This window comes from Alexandromys fortis, unplaced genomic scaffold, assembly GCF_014885135.2.
Source record: "Alexandromys fortis isolate MF-2015 unplaced genomic scaffold, M_Fortis_MF-2015_v1.1 scaffold_14, whole genome shotgun sequence".
NCBI classification, from domain to species: Eukaryota; Metazoa; Chordata; class Mammalia; order Rodentia; family Cricetidae; genus Alexandromys; species Alexandromys fortis.
The window spans coordinates 15,682,038-15,698,586 of NW_026067910.1; the positions used below are offsets into that span (position 1 = coordinate 15,682,038).

The following is a 16,549-nucleotide window of genomic DNA, read 5'->3' on the forward strand; positions in this document are numbered from 1 at the left end:
GCAATTTTGTTCAGACGATATTTCCTTCTGCTGTCACACTAACTGTGATGAGAAATGTTTTTTTTTTTATTTTTTCAGAGAACTGAGGCGAAAAAGCGCACCCGAATTTCTTTTCCTATCTTTTTACTTTTTAACTATCATAGCAAAAACCCCATCCTTGGCACTTAGCGCTAGATACGCAATTTTAAGGAAACTACTGAACAACGTAATTGAGAATAAATGTAGTGAAAAATAAAATTCCCAACTGAAGCCATGTTTACATTATGGCAAAACTGGAAGCCACCCAGGCTCAAACCTAAGCCTTTCTTTGTTGTGTTTGTCACAGTGAGTTACTGGTGGGCTTCACTTCAACCACACATGATGTGGTTTGGCTTATTTCTGCAGTTGCTCCCAACCCCACTCAAGCATAGGTGATGGATCATTTTTCACGATGAAGTGAATACCGTGATAGGCTGAAGCCACGGGAAACAAAATGCCATGACCAACACTTCCAGCAGAGAGGGAAGGGCCTGTTTAGAATCTCAGATTTTAGATCAGACTGGAGAACTCATCTAAAATATGCCCCATCACATTTTTAAGATTAACAACCCACTTAAGACTTTAAAATACACTTTAGAAAATAACAATAAGATCTGAACATAGTTTAGGCAATTAATATGCATCTCAAAAGAAAGTAAATCATTGTTCTCCTATATTTTCAAGAATATGTAACTGTTTTACTGTCAAATATCTTAAACTTGATTTATGAACAAGTTATGAATCAAAATTTGAATTCTCCACAGTTCTTTAAATAAATTCTTTTATGATTTTTGTGTCTGTATGTATGTGTTGATACATACATACATCTCCAAACATATATGTGTATCGAGATACACACATACATATATAGACAAACACACACAAAGACACACAGGTCTATGCACACCTGTATGGGAGGTACCCTACCCAGCCTATGTGGAGGCACAGGAGGATGTCACCAGTCTTGATCTCACTCCTGGCCTTATTTCTTTGAGGCAGTGTCTCCCCTGAACCTGGACTAGACTGACCACCAGCAAGCCCCAGGGAACTTACCCCCACCACAGTGCTGGGGTTCCAGCAGAATGCAGGGCCACACCCACATTCTTATATGGGGGCTAGAGATTTGAACTTGGGTCCTGAGGACGGAGCAGTAAGTGTTCTTTATAGTAAAGAATTATGGTTTTTTGTGCCATTTTCTGAAGTTATAACAAGAAAATTGCATATAATAATCAGTTCAGCCAGTACATCAGCTGATGTTAGATCATTTGTTTGCTCTCCCCATCACTAAAGCCAGTCTGGCTTCCTACCAGGCCCGGAGCAAACAAGAGACTCACATAAGAAGCCTGAGTCACAATAACTTCCTCCTTAGTACTCTTTCAGAAAGGAGTTCATATTTTGTTATGGTTATATGGTTATGGTTAATATTTTGTGGGACTGAAACATAAAATAGAAATTTTCCAAATTGCAAAACACGGCTACAGAGAGACACTTGCGTGTCATCAGAAGTGAGAGGCCATTTCAACTTAAAAGAATAAGGAAAGTTTGTGTTAAATTAAGCTTCACCAACATTCTGGTATGTCTGGGTCTTCCTTTTTCTAGTTTCTATAATCACTGAAAAGGCAATTCGCCTTGAGTTTCCCATCTCTACTTTCACCAAGTACTTAGGAATTCTATAGTCATTATTTGAAAACTCTCCATATACCCTGTAACATTAGAATCAAAGTACACTGCAGACTGAAGCTATCCGGAAGTTAGGATGTGGGTTAGGAAATCATCAGCTGGCATACCCATGACTTTTCGAAGTACATGGGAAATTCACAGTGTAAAATAACTAATAATCTGGCAAAGGAGGAAAGAAAGTACGAGTTTACAGTTATACCCTTCCTTTTGAGGCTTTTATGAGTGATGATAAACTCCATGAAGATCAGAGACAGAAGTCACCACTGACAATTTCCTAGTAGAGACTTCCTAAGACATTAAAACTAAACACTTGACTCTGCCTTGGCAAAAGGACATGTAATTATGCTTTTTAAGTGATCTTAAATTATGTTTCAACAAACTTAAGGAAAACAATCTAATATTTACTACACATATAAGGAAAAACTATAATACATAGCATTGTACATGATAGGAAGATGGTGGAAGGGAAGCTGTTGGTGTGGAAAAGTTATCTGTGAAATGAAGAATGAGTAACAGAAAGATGTCAACTGCTAGGGATGGTAGTCCCTAGCAGATCCTCCAAGAACAGGAGCAAGAGAATTTTTCACAAACTTGAAATATCATCACACCTAATTGATGACTGGCTGCTACAATATAATCCATTTAATCAATTTCCTCTCCAACAATTGTTGCAAGGCATTACAACCGGTTCTAAAATTGGTCAAATTGAGAGGTTTCCCGATAACAAGCAAACCCCTTTCTTCTGGATGGGATCTAGAAATAGGCTTGTTGGTGTTGTTTAATTTCCAATATAAGGGGAGAAGCTAGGAAATAAGATTTGAATAATAGATGAAAGGCAGAGACAGTGTGGAGGTGGCATTTGAAGTCAGGCATCCCTGTGCAGCGTGATGACTTTCATGTCTCACTTCTCACCCAAAGCAAGAGCTCATTTCAGAATTTCAAATAATAAAGCAAATAAGAGTATATGTTATTTGAGCGCGCTACTTTCAAGAACATCCTGATGTGTAATTATGTTTATAAAACTACCTTAATTTGTGTCTCAGCAAGTTTTAAAAATAAATCTGATCTTTACTACCCATTTGAGGAAAACCTATGGCAAAAAATAAGAGGTATGTTTATGTCGTTTGCAAAAGGGCTGATCAGCGACTGAGATAACAACACAAGGATAACTAGCAATTTTATGTATTAGATCCCTCGAATCCAACAATTTTACCCCCATAAATATACCCTGCATAAATATTCCCATGTATTCTGTTCTACATTCTACCAATAAAGGTTGGAACTACCAGCTCCCTAAATTAAAATATAAATTTCAATGGCACCCAAAGACGACAGGACTCCCTTCAAACTTGAAGGACAATGACAGCAAACTTACTTGTGAAGATGTCCTCAAATTCTGGGCTCATCCAAAAAAAAATGAGTTATTATGAATAGATAAGTCATGGGTGGGGGGGGATGCCCTCGGCACCAGCAATTGGTGAAGACAGTACAGATGTTCAAAACCATACAGGAAGCGGTGATTGCATGACCAAGGGATTAGAGAATTAAAGACAAATAAGAGTTATAGTAAGAGATCTTCAAGCAGCCAGAAACAAAAGACAAGTAACACAGGAACCAATAGCAGAAAAGCATCCCTCTTGAGTAGCCAATCGTATCCGGAAGCTATTTAGGATATCAAAAATAAACAGAGAAAATTTGTTTATGCTAGGGGTGAATACAACAGCACTGTCACATCAGCCAGAACCAAAAGTATCAAAACCAAAATGGTTTGAAATCTACCTTCCAGACATTCTGATACCTCACAGCATAACACATCTGCTCTGGCTGCCTTTTGTCACTGGAGATCTTAACTAAAGGTAGAACCAGAATGGAGACAAGATGAGGGTAAAATGAAGTTAGGCACGGACAGCATTTCTGTTGCTGATTCATCTGCACGGATACACACACATCTCCACGAAATGTTTGAATCACGACTGTGGCTATCTGGATCACTTCCGCGTAGCATTCACTAAGAACCTGATGTTAGTTGACTATATGATCCCAGAAGTAAAATTTCAATTAAAATAAAACACACTCTACTAGAGAATTCACATGTACAACATATTGGGGGCTTCAGAAAATACCACTGAGTGCCAAGTCCCACCCCAACCCTTCCTTTTATGTCCCTTTCAAGGCTCTGATTAATTTTATTCTTTAGTCAGGGTACTCCGCTAGGTTGTTCATCCTGATAGAAATGACACACAAAAGAATAAAGCATGAAAATCATATCAAAGAAGAAATTAGCTGATATTCCAAGAAATGTGTTTCAGTTTAGCTAAATGTATTCACTATTAGTCAGAAGAAGGCTTGCTGGACTACAGAAAATCAGTGACAGAGACCCAGAGGCAACAGAACGGAAAAGACTTTGTGTGGAGGAGAAATAGTAGAGCTAACGATGAAGAGTTTGCAGGGTCCAGAACAGGTGGAGAATCCTGAGACAGGTCCTAGATAGAAAGGCTAGTGGAGTTCTGAGTCATTCACTCTAAATACCAAAGTACTAATGGTCTCCTCACGATAACCACAAATTGCATGAAGTTGTGTAACTTAAAGAACTTCCTGCAGGTGCATGGAAGGCAAGTAAGATGTCCTGTAATTGTCTTTTGTTTGTTTTTTTTTTTGTTTGTTTGTTTTTGTTTTGACTACACAGGGTCTCTCTGTATAGTCCCGGCTGTCTTAGGACTCACTATGTAGACCAGGCTGGCCTTGAACTCAGAGATCTGCCTGCCTCTGACGCCTGGCAAACTGAGGTTCATACTCAATAGGGTTTACCACCAAACCATGGTGGACCACCATATCTAGAAGGAAATATATAAGATTTGTAACCCACTTGTTGCTGTAGTTAAATCTACAAGAAACTGTACCCCAACAATAAGTATCGACCATTGGCAGTAGTTTTCCACTCACCTTCTCCCTCTTCAGTATCCCAAAGGGACTGGCTGTTTCCTATTAAGATTGATTTTGGAGATACCGTCTTAAGAATGAGATGAAAGGATGTGTTTTTGCTGGAGATGTTGATCATAACAGGATTATGTTTCTAACAAACACTGAAAGTCATTATAAGTTGAGAATCTATCAAGTGGTCATAAACACCAGTATGGCAGCTTTCACAAAATGCAGCCCTATTCTAGAGACTCTAAGAAAGACTACAGAATCTGACTCAGGTCTGTTCTACCTTCTACCTCCAAAGGTGAGGTAAGAATTGTGTGAATCAATAAATAAAACTTTACAGTCCTATAAAACACAGGTGCAGAAGTCACAGGGGGAGGGAATAGCAGGCTGAATAACTGGGTAAACTGACTTCCTGTCCAATCATTCACTAGGCTGAGCCCAGACCTTCAGTGGCAAAACTTTCTTTCCAGGCAAAGATTAAAAATGGCAACCACAACACCACCTCCAAAGTCAGGCAGATAATAGTTACAAGGGCCTGACAAGGAACCAGGGACTCAGGTACAGCACACGTTGTCCAAGTTTCAGTGTTACCTGCAGGAGTCAAATTTCAATGAGTCATGTTCTATGATTTAGCCATAAAATCAATCTCATTGATGGACTCAAATCTCATCATTTGCAGGAACGTGGATGTAATGGAAAGACAGTACACGAAATGAAATGAGCCAGGAAATAAAAACAAATTCTGTAGGTTTTCATTCACATGCCAAAGCTGATTCTGTGAAAACAGCATGTAGAGAACTGATAATTTGTGATCAGAAGAGAGAGGAAGGAAGTCAGATAACAGGGACCCAAACTCAGCAAGAAGCGAGCATCAGTGCGCTCTACCAGAATTCACAGCAATTTATTATGTATTTTATTTTCAAAAGAAAAAGAAAACCAAGAGATTCACAAGATTCCCAATGTGTACTCGTGCGTGCACATGCGCGCACACACACACACACACACACACACACACACACACACACCCCACACACAAAGTATTTAAGGAAAAAAAAATGCTGGTTGCCCTAATCTGATTATTACATGTTATATTCAGATTATCACAATGTACTGCATAAATATGTATAAAATACGTAAAGACACAAAATGCAATCCCTTTGCTTCTGTAGAAAAAGACAGACTTTTATTTAGATGATATATTTCTTTAGTGAAAGTGCAGTTTGCTTCAATTTTCTGAAAATAAAGTTCCTCTAATATTGGTAAGGAAAAACACACTGTGGAGAGGTGGGAAGGGAGAAAAATGAGAGAGAGAAGAGAAGAAATAGAACGAAAGTACAAAGAGACATACACACATGTGTATCACATATACATGACATCATAATAAGACCCATTACTTTGCACAATAAAGAAAAAATTGTAAAACACAAACAATCCATAATTAGCCTTCTTTGAGACAAGAGATTCTTAATGTTTGATTCCCTGACTGAGAACACTTTAACTCAGCTCTATGGTCAACTGCCCTCCACCTATTGGCAGCTTCAAGCAAATATAAGCAACCGTGAACGGCAGTATGTGCCACTTGGACTGTCATTTTATAATTACAATCTTTAAATGCATTAGAATTCACAAACAAAGCACAGAAAGTCTCTGCGGATCTCAAAGAAGATTAATGAAAATATTTGGTCAGAATACAAATGAAGTGTAAAGCCAACAGCTATTTTTAAAAGAGCCAAAATATTTCACACATATAGGAAGCACTAAACGAGCAAGAGGGGTCTTTTCATTTCAAAGCACACATATAGTCCCACCAGGCAGAGAGATTAAGTGCTAATATTCAGCCTTGAATTTCCTTTGAGCCTTGTCCGTATCATATATCCTTGCTGTTTGCAGCTGATATTTAGGAAATCCACCGCTTCTTTAGAAATATGCGTTTGCCAGCCATTTCGTTAATGACCTAAATAAATACAATAATTTCACAGCAGATGTTATTGGAACGTCTAAGCACAAATTCATAATCACTAAATAAGGCTATTTTCTTCTTTCTGTGCATAATTACTCGAATCCATAAGAATTCCTAAGCAGTATGAGCGATGGCAGAACATAACATGTGCTATTTATTAGTGCACTTCCTATTAGCAGCAGTTAGTGGGTTGCAAATTAGCTCCTCCATTCTTCTTCCAGGCTCATTTCCATTAGGGCCTTGGACGTTTAGTTACTTCTCTGCAAAGACAGTGGTGGGCCTTGCCGGAGAGCGGCTTGCCTCTTCTAGAGGACATTCATGAGACACCCTAAGAGCAGCGGTGGAGGGATAGAAGGTTCCAGAAAAGGTTACTTCAGCAGCCCAGATGCAAACAGTACCAGCAGCAACAGCAGGCAAAGGATAATACACAGTCAGTGACTACACAAACGGGCTGTTGCATGTTGGAAGCTATTGTAAGAGTTTATATGAAGTAACTAATTAATTTTTCATACTAAAAAGCAGGGTTCAGGTTCGGGAGATTGCTCAGTTCGTAACCTGCTGTGCTGTGCAAGCATGAGGACCCAAGTTCAAACCCCAGGACTCATAACAAAACAGCAAAGTACATGTTTTTGATTACAGCACTAAGCAAGAGAGACAACAGCATGTGTGGGTTTGTTCCAGGCTGGTGAGAAACCCTGCTTCAGAAAACAAGGTGGCTGAGCAAGGACACTAGAGATCCTCTGGTCATGACAAACAGATGCATACTTGAACACATATGCACACAGGGTGTATTGTCTAATATATTCCTGTCTTCCTCATTAAGAAACTATGAAAAAAACAATTCAACTTGTTGAAGGTCATTTTGGTAGTAAGGCACCAGGCCAGGGTCCAACTGCAAGCAAAGGCGACATTTCCAAACTCTCCTCAAATGGCTCAAAATAAGCACCTGAAGCAGAAGATCAAACTGGAGGGGAAAGCCAACTGCAGGAGCAAGCCAGAACTGCAGACTCAACAGAAGACACCACCGGCCTGCCAGCAAGTGCGGGGAAGGTCTCTGAAGAAAGATGTGTTTTTGCACAAAGCAGGCCAATTTCCAGAGTTCCGTTTGGAAAGGTGAATTGCATGCTTCAAGCACTTCCCCTGGGTGGAGAATGGCTTCTTCTTGGCCTGGGAACCTCCCTGACTTCTCAAGCACATGTGTTGGAAGTAAGTTGCTGGCACTAGTTACCATGTACTCCCTCCTCCTTGTTTAGTCTTTGGCAAGGGGGAGGGAGGCCTGTACTGGCTTTAGCAGCTGAGATTCAGCTGTCTACTCTCCATGCGTGAGCTAGGAATTTGGGCAGTCCTTGGGAGAAGTCATTTCCAAGCAAGGAATTGTCAAAAGAGCAAGGATATGTGTCTCTTTCACTTAGCATCTCTTTGTGTAATAAATATTTTTAAACCAGTTTATTTGAACCCATGTATTTGCTCTGCAGTAAAAAGCAAATATTACTTGCTTTTATGGCAATTTAAGATGCAACTGTATTTAAAACACCAGCATATTGCTGAAGCAGGACAAGACAATAACACTCGGGCATGACTTCTGACAGAGTCCAAAGCAAACGTACAAAGATAGATTAAACATCAACAGTGTCTATCAAGCATCTGTCTGCAGAGAGGACGGAGAGGGACAGCACAAAAATATATCTGCACATCCCCTTCTTCTACAAAGGCCACTCCGATAAAATTCAGCACTCCATATCAGTTCACTGACTTAAAGGAACTGAGCATGTGAAGAGCTGCAAAGGTTCTCAAGATTCCCTGGGTATAATCCTCCACCCTGCGTAGGAATGTCCCCTACAGTCCCGGGACAGGTGGCCACTGTGCATCTGCTTCAGTGTTTCCCACCATCCTCAACTTAAGAAAGGGCAGGGTCTCTGTGATTGCCCTGGTGATTCTCCAGAGTGGCTTGGGAATCAATCACCCCACTCTTCCTGTGGAATGCCAAGGCAATTTGAGAAATCAGATCTCCCCAAACTCCTCCCTCCTTCCTGGCTCATGCCCAGTGCATTCAAAAGCAGAACAGGCTTTATTTAGCACGATGCATGCACTCAGATCTAACCAAAACCACAACCCAAGTCAGGAAGGTCACTTTGAATCAACCTTAAAAAAAAGAAAATTAAAAAAAAAAAAGAAGCCCCATTTCTCTTAACTTTTCCTCACTCAGACTCATGTTAACTTCATGTTTCCCTCTGCATCTTGACCTAGTGATCCTGATTTTAAAAGAAATGATTAATAAAGGTTAATAAGTCACTAAAAGAAAAACAGAAACGACAAAGGCTGGGCTTCTGCTGTCTCATGAGCCATAACTGAGGAAACGTGAAAGTAGGACCCATTCAGCTTATTAAGAAAGACAAAAGAGAATAAATTCTGCCTGTAGCTCCCCAGCGCCTATATGATGTTAGGGAAATACAGGCTCACAGAAAATTCCACATTCTCTTCACCTCTTAGAATTCAGTTTCAGAAGTAGGCACGACGTGTGGATTTTACAGGAGACAGAAACTATCCACATGTCCTCCATCTCTTAGAATTCAGTTTCAGAACTAGACACAAAGTGTAGATTTTGCGTGAGCCAGCTCTCTGTTTCCAGGTCCTCATATCCGGGACCTTCTAAGGTCAATTGACTTTCCAGACTCATGTGAATGATTGACGGGAGACGGCACTCCTGGGCCTCGTTTCCTGTAGTGTTTATTGTCCGGCTTGCCTCTGTCATCCAATTTAATTTTCATAACTTTTTACTTGTATGCACAAATGGAATTTCCTTAGAGCAAAAAAAAAATTAAAGATAAAAGATATCATATGTCATTCATCTGATATTTTCTAAAGATGAATGGAAATCAGAGAGAAGAGGAATTGCTTTACCACTTAATATTAAAACCCTCATCGACTAAAGCAGATTAGTTCTTTTGCTGCCCTGTCCAGTGTGCTAAAGTAATAACACCATTTCTAAGCTTTTACTGGATGCTGAAATGAGAAAGCAAACACTTCACAGAAAGATTAAATTTGTTAAAAGAAAGACAGTATCCTAAGTGGTTTTGTTAAATCCCGTATCACTGGCCTGGCACTGCAGGTGGTTCTTTCATTTAATACTTACAACCATTTGTTTAAAAAAAAAAAAAAAGTTGATTCTTGATACTGCCTAATTTACTATCCAGAAATATATTTCCATCTTTTGAACATCATATGAAATGTTAGAAATACTTTGAATATAATAAGGTAAATATTAACTTCACTTAAAACAAAAATACTAAATTACTCCTCAACTTACTGCTCAGAACATTAAAATCCAAGATGGTAGATCACATAGTTGGCTGAGTTGTCTATCTGACTACAAAGAATATCCAGGGTGCTGATAACAACATGAGGGGGATATGACAGGGACTATTTGCATGCATATAATTCAGGCATATGATCTAGGAGAGTTTCATCCAATCAAGGAATTCTGAAAGTGGTAGTTGCTTGTTCTGTTGTTGTTTAGATGTTATGTGTGCATATTTTCTGCTTGTTTTTATTTTGATTTTGTTAGTTTGGTTTTGGTGATATGATTGTGTGTGTGCGTTTCCTTGTTTTCTAAACAAGGACACTTTTCTAGTTTATGTTTTCTGCTCACAGGACTCAAGGTTTCCTAGTCTGATAGAAAACAGAGATAGACAGCACTAGCTATTCTGAGTATCACCTTCCAGGTCTCCTTAGTGACAGCCTGACTAATGCAGGGACAAATTAAATTTGTGAAATTAAAAGGAACAAGAGATTTTGTTCTAATTATGTCGATTCTTACTCTGTCGAAAATCTGGAGGAAGCTTCCTCTAAAAACACGACTTGTACTCCATGGCCAGGGTCACAAGATGATTGTCTCAATTAAAGAAAGTTTTTACTTTTCATGGGTAACCATTAGCTTTTGTTTTAATAAATACAAAAGAAATGTGCTCTCCTTTAAAAGTGGAAAGTGCCACTAGAGAAGTAAGCATGGAAGAACACCCAAAGCACATGACCAAACTTCTTCCCACAGAGTCCTAGGTGGAGTTGGATCTTGAAAATGTCTAATCGTCAAGTCCCCTCTTCTAGAGGGCAGACTAGTATAGTGGTTCTCAACATGCAGGTGGTGCCCCCCTACACCCCATTTCGGCCAAAAGATCTTTTGTAGGGGTCGCCTGCGACCTTCAAAAAGCACAGATATTTACATACAATTCATAACAGTAGCAAAATTACAGTTATAAAGTAGCAATAAAAATAGCTTTTGCAGTTGGAGGTTACCACAACATTTGAAATTGTATTAAAAGATCATGACATTAGGTAGGTTGAGAACCACTGGACTAGGGAGAAAAACTATAACACCACAGGTGGAGGAAGAGCCTCTTGGAAAACAATGAGAAGAAAGCCAACTCTGAACCTACTGTAACCTCAGATTCCTTAACTTCCAGGGCCCAGTAAAAGACATGCCCTGTTCATTCACTCAGTCACAGTAACTTACACAAACAAGCACATGCTTGTACCATGTGACAAGCCTTTATGTCTAAGCAGTCATTCAAATGTATGGTGAAAATTTAATTTGTACAGATATGATATTTTAAAGGTAGGTTGTGTTAAATTTGTAAGGATTGGAATTAGATATTTGGGACGGGTAATATTTTTGCAAGTTACATTCAAATTTACTGCATTGAGTTGACAGCAAGTACTTCAGTTTAATAAAATATTTAAATTGTACTACAGTATTCATTATAGCCTGACATCAACAAGGCTAGAAAAATATGGGCAAAAAATTACAGTATTAAAAAATATATATGCATATAAGTCAAGATGACTAAAATTTGAGGACAGAACTAAACTGGAAAGGGATCAAGTGTTAACACACAAAAAAAAAAAAAAACAAAGAAAAAATGCAGCTGAGTGAAAACCACCTCTTATGCATGCTAGGCTGAGTATCTGTGAGATGTTGTAGGAGAGCAGGCCGCGTCCCACAGCCCAGCTACTTTAACTTCCGAAATAACAACAAAGAAATTGTATTAATTAAATTACTGCCTGGCCGGTAAGCTCTAGCCTCTTATTGGCAAACTCTCAAATCTTGATTCAACCCATTTCTAATAATCTGTACTTCACCACGAGGTTGTGGCTTACCAGGAAAGATTCAGCATGTCTGACCTGGTTGCTCCTTAACTCTGCTCTTCTTCCCAGCCTCCTGTTCTATCTACTCCGCCCACCTAATATTCTACCCTATCAAAAGGCCACTGCAGTCTCTTTATTTAACCAATGAAAGTAACACACAGACAGAAGAGCCCTCCTACACCAGTGGGACCATGGTCTTGTACCCTAAAAAGATTTGTCACTTGTATTTGTTTAATAAATGCTGTTTGGCCACTATCCAGACAGGAAGAAAGGCGGGGTGACCAGAATAGGAGAATTCTGGAAAGAGGAAAGGCTCAGTCTGCAATCGTAACCCAGATACAGAGGAAACAAGATGAGAATGCCTCACTGATAAAAGTTATCAAGCCATGTGACTAACACAGACAAGAATTATGGGTTAATTTAAGATGAAAGAGTTAGCTTATAAGAAGCCTGGGCTAATAGGCCAACCAGTTTATAATTAAAGTAGACCTCTGTGTATTTCTTTGGGACTGAACGGCAGCAGACCTGAGCAGGACCAGCAGTTCTGTAATTAATAAAGTTTCTGTGTGATTATTCAGGTCTGGGAGGCCAGGTAACGAATGAGCAATCTCTGCCTACAAGTTCTTCTAGACATAAAGGTTAGGGACAGTAGTTAGAGTTGTATTTCTTAGACCCACTAGAGTGAGGTAAAGTTTAGTTTTTCAGATGGCTACAAACAAGAATAAAGGTAAGACCTAATTAACATTTGCAATAGTCTGGGAAAAGCTGGTGTTGAACAGGTGAACAAATCATGGTTTAAAACAAGATCTACTTTACAACAACATAGATATCTCATCATTGCAAAATGCTGAGAAAAACACAGTAAAACTATTGAAGTGTAAATATATACTATTCATCTAAAGGAGCTTACATATTCATTACCTATTCAATATGGTGTCCTTCAGAATTAGTAAAAGAATAGGCTGGATGAATATACAAAACCTTGCATGAACAAGCACACACTCGTATACACAGATTAAAACATTAGCATAGAATTCTTTAGCAATTTTGCCCTTTGGACTAATGGCATAATGAGCTTCTTTATAATTTTCTAATTCCTTGCATGAAGTCCCTTACCCTCAATTAAAGATGCCATGCCTTCTGAAGGAAGAACTTTTTAAAAAGTTAAATAAAAATGTTCACATCATTCAGTAGATATTGACTAAGATGTACTTATAATAGATATGTATTTATACACACATAATATAAAACAAAAATGCATGCGTATATATGTAAAAATTTCAGTCTTACACTATAGATATATGCATGTTGATGTATAGAACAAAGTTGAATTTATTTAAGATTCACATTTACCACTTTTACAAAGTACTCTGTTTTTCTTCTTAGGAAAATATTCACATTACCAAGTATTACTTGCATGATTAAAGATACCTGCTATATACATATGAAGTTAGATAGCATGGGAGTTAAAAATGCAAGGATAAAACGAACCATTATAAAGGTCATACACAGGTGGATGAGAAAGTCAAATATAATTTAAAAAAATCTCCTTGTGGATTATGAAGTCCTTGAAACATCCTTATTCAAGGAGATTCTATTAATAGCAACAGCTCCAAAGAGAAGTTTGTGCAGTGTTTACACATAGAAAAAATGTCAGGGTTAGTAATAAAATTCAAAACACAATAATGTTCTAATGGAAAGCAAGGGAGTCATTTAATAATATTAGCAGGTGAACATCATTTCAGAATAATAAAACTAATTTGCTGATATATCACCAGAGTTTATTTCTGAGCCAATCACTATTACAAACTATGTGACTTCATGAACAAGCACTTAACAGTTAGACAATAAATTCAGCCTTCCATTTGCTGAATTACAAGGAAACTTCTTTAATCATAATAGTAACTGGTGGTTCCATCGCCCTTCTTAGCATTTCTCACCCCTAATAATACCACGGTGAAATTATAAGAGGGACCTATGTTTCCTGATCATCAACGGGACTCCTCCTCAGTGAGTCCCATCTACATGATGTCATCATTTAGACCTAAAGTGTCCCCTTACAGACATGCAAGTTTTAACATTTGGTCCCCATTAGGTAGCAGTAGTTTCAGACACTGTGGAGACTTTAGGAAGTGGATCCATGCTAGAGGATGTAAATCTCTGGTGTGAGGGCTTTAAGTTCATACCCTGTCCCTTGTTTCCTGGTCCAATCAAGCTCCTCCACATCCGCCCAATCCACTCCCACCAGCCAGCATGCCTTTCCTGCAATGAAGGACTTCATCCTCGAACTGTGAGCCGAGAAAATAAATCCCACTCCTTTAAGTGGCTGCTTGTCAGGGAGAGAAAAACAATGAATACAACTGTGTTAGAAAAGAGGACAGCGACGTATTCACTTCCACTTCCAACCTCCAGACAGAGTCTTAGCACTCCTCGTTCATATGCTCTCTCTCTCACACCTCACTGTTGACAGAAGATGCCACATTCTTCCCCCTCATGCCCAGAGATGGAAGGAAACAGAGAAAGGCAAAAAGTCACGGCACAAGGAGATTTTCCTGGTCTTTAATTAGGACTTTTTTTTTTCTTGAGACAGAATTTCTCTTTGTGCCCCGGCTGTCCTGGAACTCACTCTGTAGACTGAGTTGACCTCAAAGTCACAGAGATCTATCTGTCTCTGCTTCCTGAGTGCTTGGATTAGAGGTGTGTGCCACCATCACCCAGCCTCAATTAAGACATTTGAAAAGAAAAGATGAATGCCAACATTCTTTCATATGCTGTATCTTAACAAAGAATAAAGTATATCTTTACCGAGTCTAGCAAGCATGACTTTTGTTTATTATGAAGTTATGGATGTGATTTTTAACATAACGATAGTCAATTCAAATGCCCTCTACCCAAAATCTCAAATAGTTTAAATAAAAATTTTACTTTGAAAAAAAAATGCAGTTTGAACAAGAGACCACAGTCCTCATTAAAAAACTTGTTTGTGTCACATGACATGCAAGACAAGTCATGCCTACTATGGCCATGTCCTCAATTCCAAAATACCTATAAAACCAAGTAGTGAGATGGAGCTAATTTGAACAAATCACATCTCTACAAAGTTCTGAGGCATGAACAGGGTGTGTTTAATGGAGTAACAAGTGAAGTGACCTTCTTCCTTCCAACATTCTCTTTACCCATGCCTGACTTTTGAGCCTACTCCAAAGCAATTCTGCACTAGATTCTCCCACCTCAGTTTGCAAAACATTTTATCATTACTACCAAACCACAACATACCTCCAACACACTCTGTCAGTCACTTAAGAGCTCTGTCCTCGTCCTCTGCTGAAAATCATGGAGACAGTATGAAAGAAATGAAGGAATATGCAAATATCAACCATTAAGCATCCAGTAGTCACATCCACCAGGACTGTTGTTTTTATAATCATATTACAGGCTTCTCAAAGAACTTTGAGGAAAATAACTGAGCAGGGGGCCATTATCTGAAAAATTGGGAGTTGGTCTGAAGAGTAAATCTATTAGGCCAAATTAAGACCAAGTGGAGTATGAAGAATAAAAGCAGGAATTGTGCTTTCAAATGATGGAAGAAGGAGACAGAGCATGCTGGTCCTGGTATGGGTGCACTACACCTACAGCTGGGATTCCAAGGACAAAAAGTGTTTGGGGGAAGTTGAAGTCTTCAACCCTTTCTCAGATTGAATTCCCAATGTCTGCAAAAATAATGAGAAGAGTACCTGTTGTCCTTCATCCAAAAGAAAAAAGACAATAATGAAAACTCAAACTGAGCATCCACATTGCCCACTATCAACCCTCTCCTGTGTGGAAACTAAAGATGTTGGCGTAGTTAGGTATGGAATTCTTCAGTCACTGTGCAGTGCAAAAGCTTAGTTAGCACAGCGCAGTGAATAATCACATGTTTATCTTCCCTTTGCAAACCATACATCTTTCATTGCTGTATCACCTGATTAAGCCCCAAACCCTCCATTAGACAAGCGGAACGTGCACAAGTTCTGCCGTCGTCAGAGAGCCTGGAGTTCCCAGGGAGCAGCAAAGCAAAGAGAAAAATAACAGAGCAGGTCTGAGGCGCTTACAATCGGAAGTCAGCCTGACAGAACAGCAGAAAGTATTTTCCCGTCTACTGTTTTCAGTCAAGAAGAACACAAGGAAAGGACGGCACAAGGACTAGTCCATCAAATACTTGACCAACAGAAATGCAGGACAGTCAAACCCTGGAACATTTACAGTGCAGAATGTAACGGGGGCACGGCGCCTCCTGTAGCCTACTTCTTAACTAGAAATTATCAGCAAATAATGACATAAACGAGATGGCTACTCTATGCATCCTTATCTTTGGGCAAATGAGTCCAATTCAACTGGCACATCTGTGAGAGAATTTCGATGCCCAGGTAAACCACCCTGATGGCTTTGCCTGCCTTGTGGGAAGATATATTTTAATGACGTTTCCTAGTTGGTTAACACTAAATTGTCCACTTCATAAAGAAACCCTTGATTCTTCAAAGAAAATGCACATCAAATGTGATAAGAGTATCATTGTAAAATAATGATTGACTAGACTTTTAGTATGCTAACAGATAAAGAAAACTATCAAAAACATAATGTCTCAAAAATCATAAAAATAAATAAAGTTTGAGGAGGGATAAAATCTCATGATGTGGAAGAAAACTTACAAGATATAATTTCCAGGTTAATAAGTTTGGAAAAGAAGCTCCAAAAGGTGGGGGGGGGGTAGAGCTGACACATGACACTAACAGTGGGGGAGAGAGGAGGGGGGGGGGGGGGGGGGGGGGGGGGGGGGGGGGG

At 39.1% G+C, this 16,549-nt stretch overlaps 1 protein-coding gene across 2 annotated transcripts in view; it reads right to left on the reverse strand.

The window, feature by feature from the left end:
- Ptprk (protein tyrosine phosphatase receptor type K) overlaps positions 1 to 16,549 on the reverse strand; it is a 519,914-nt gene that overhangs the window by 403,813 nt on the left and 99,552 nt on the right. The gene's annotated exons all lie outside the window — the stretch shown is intronic.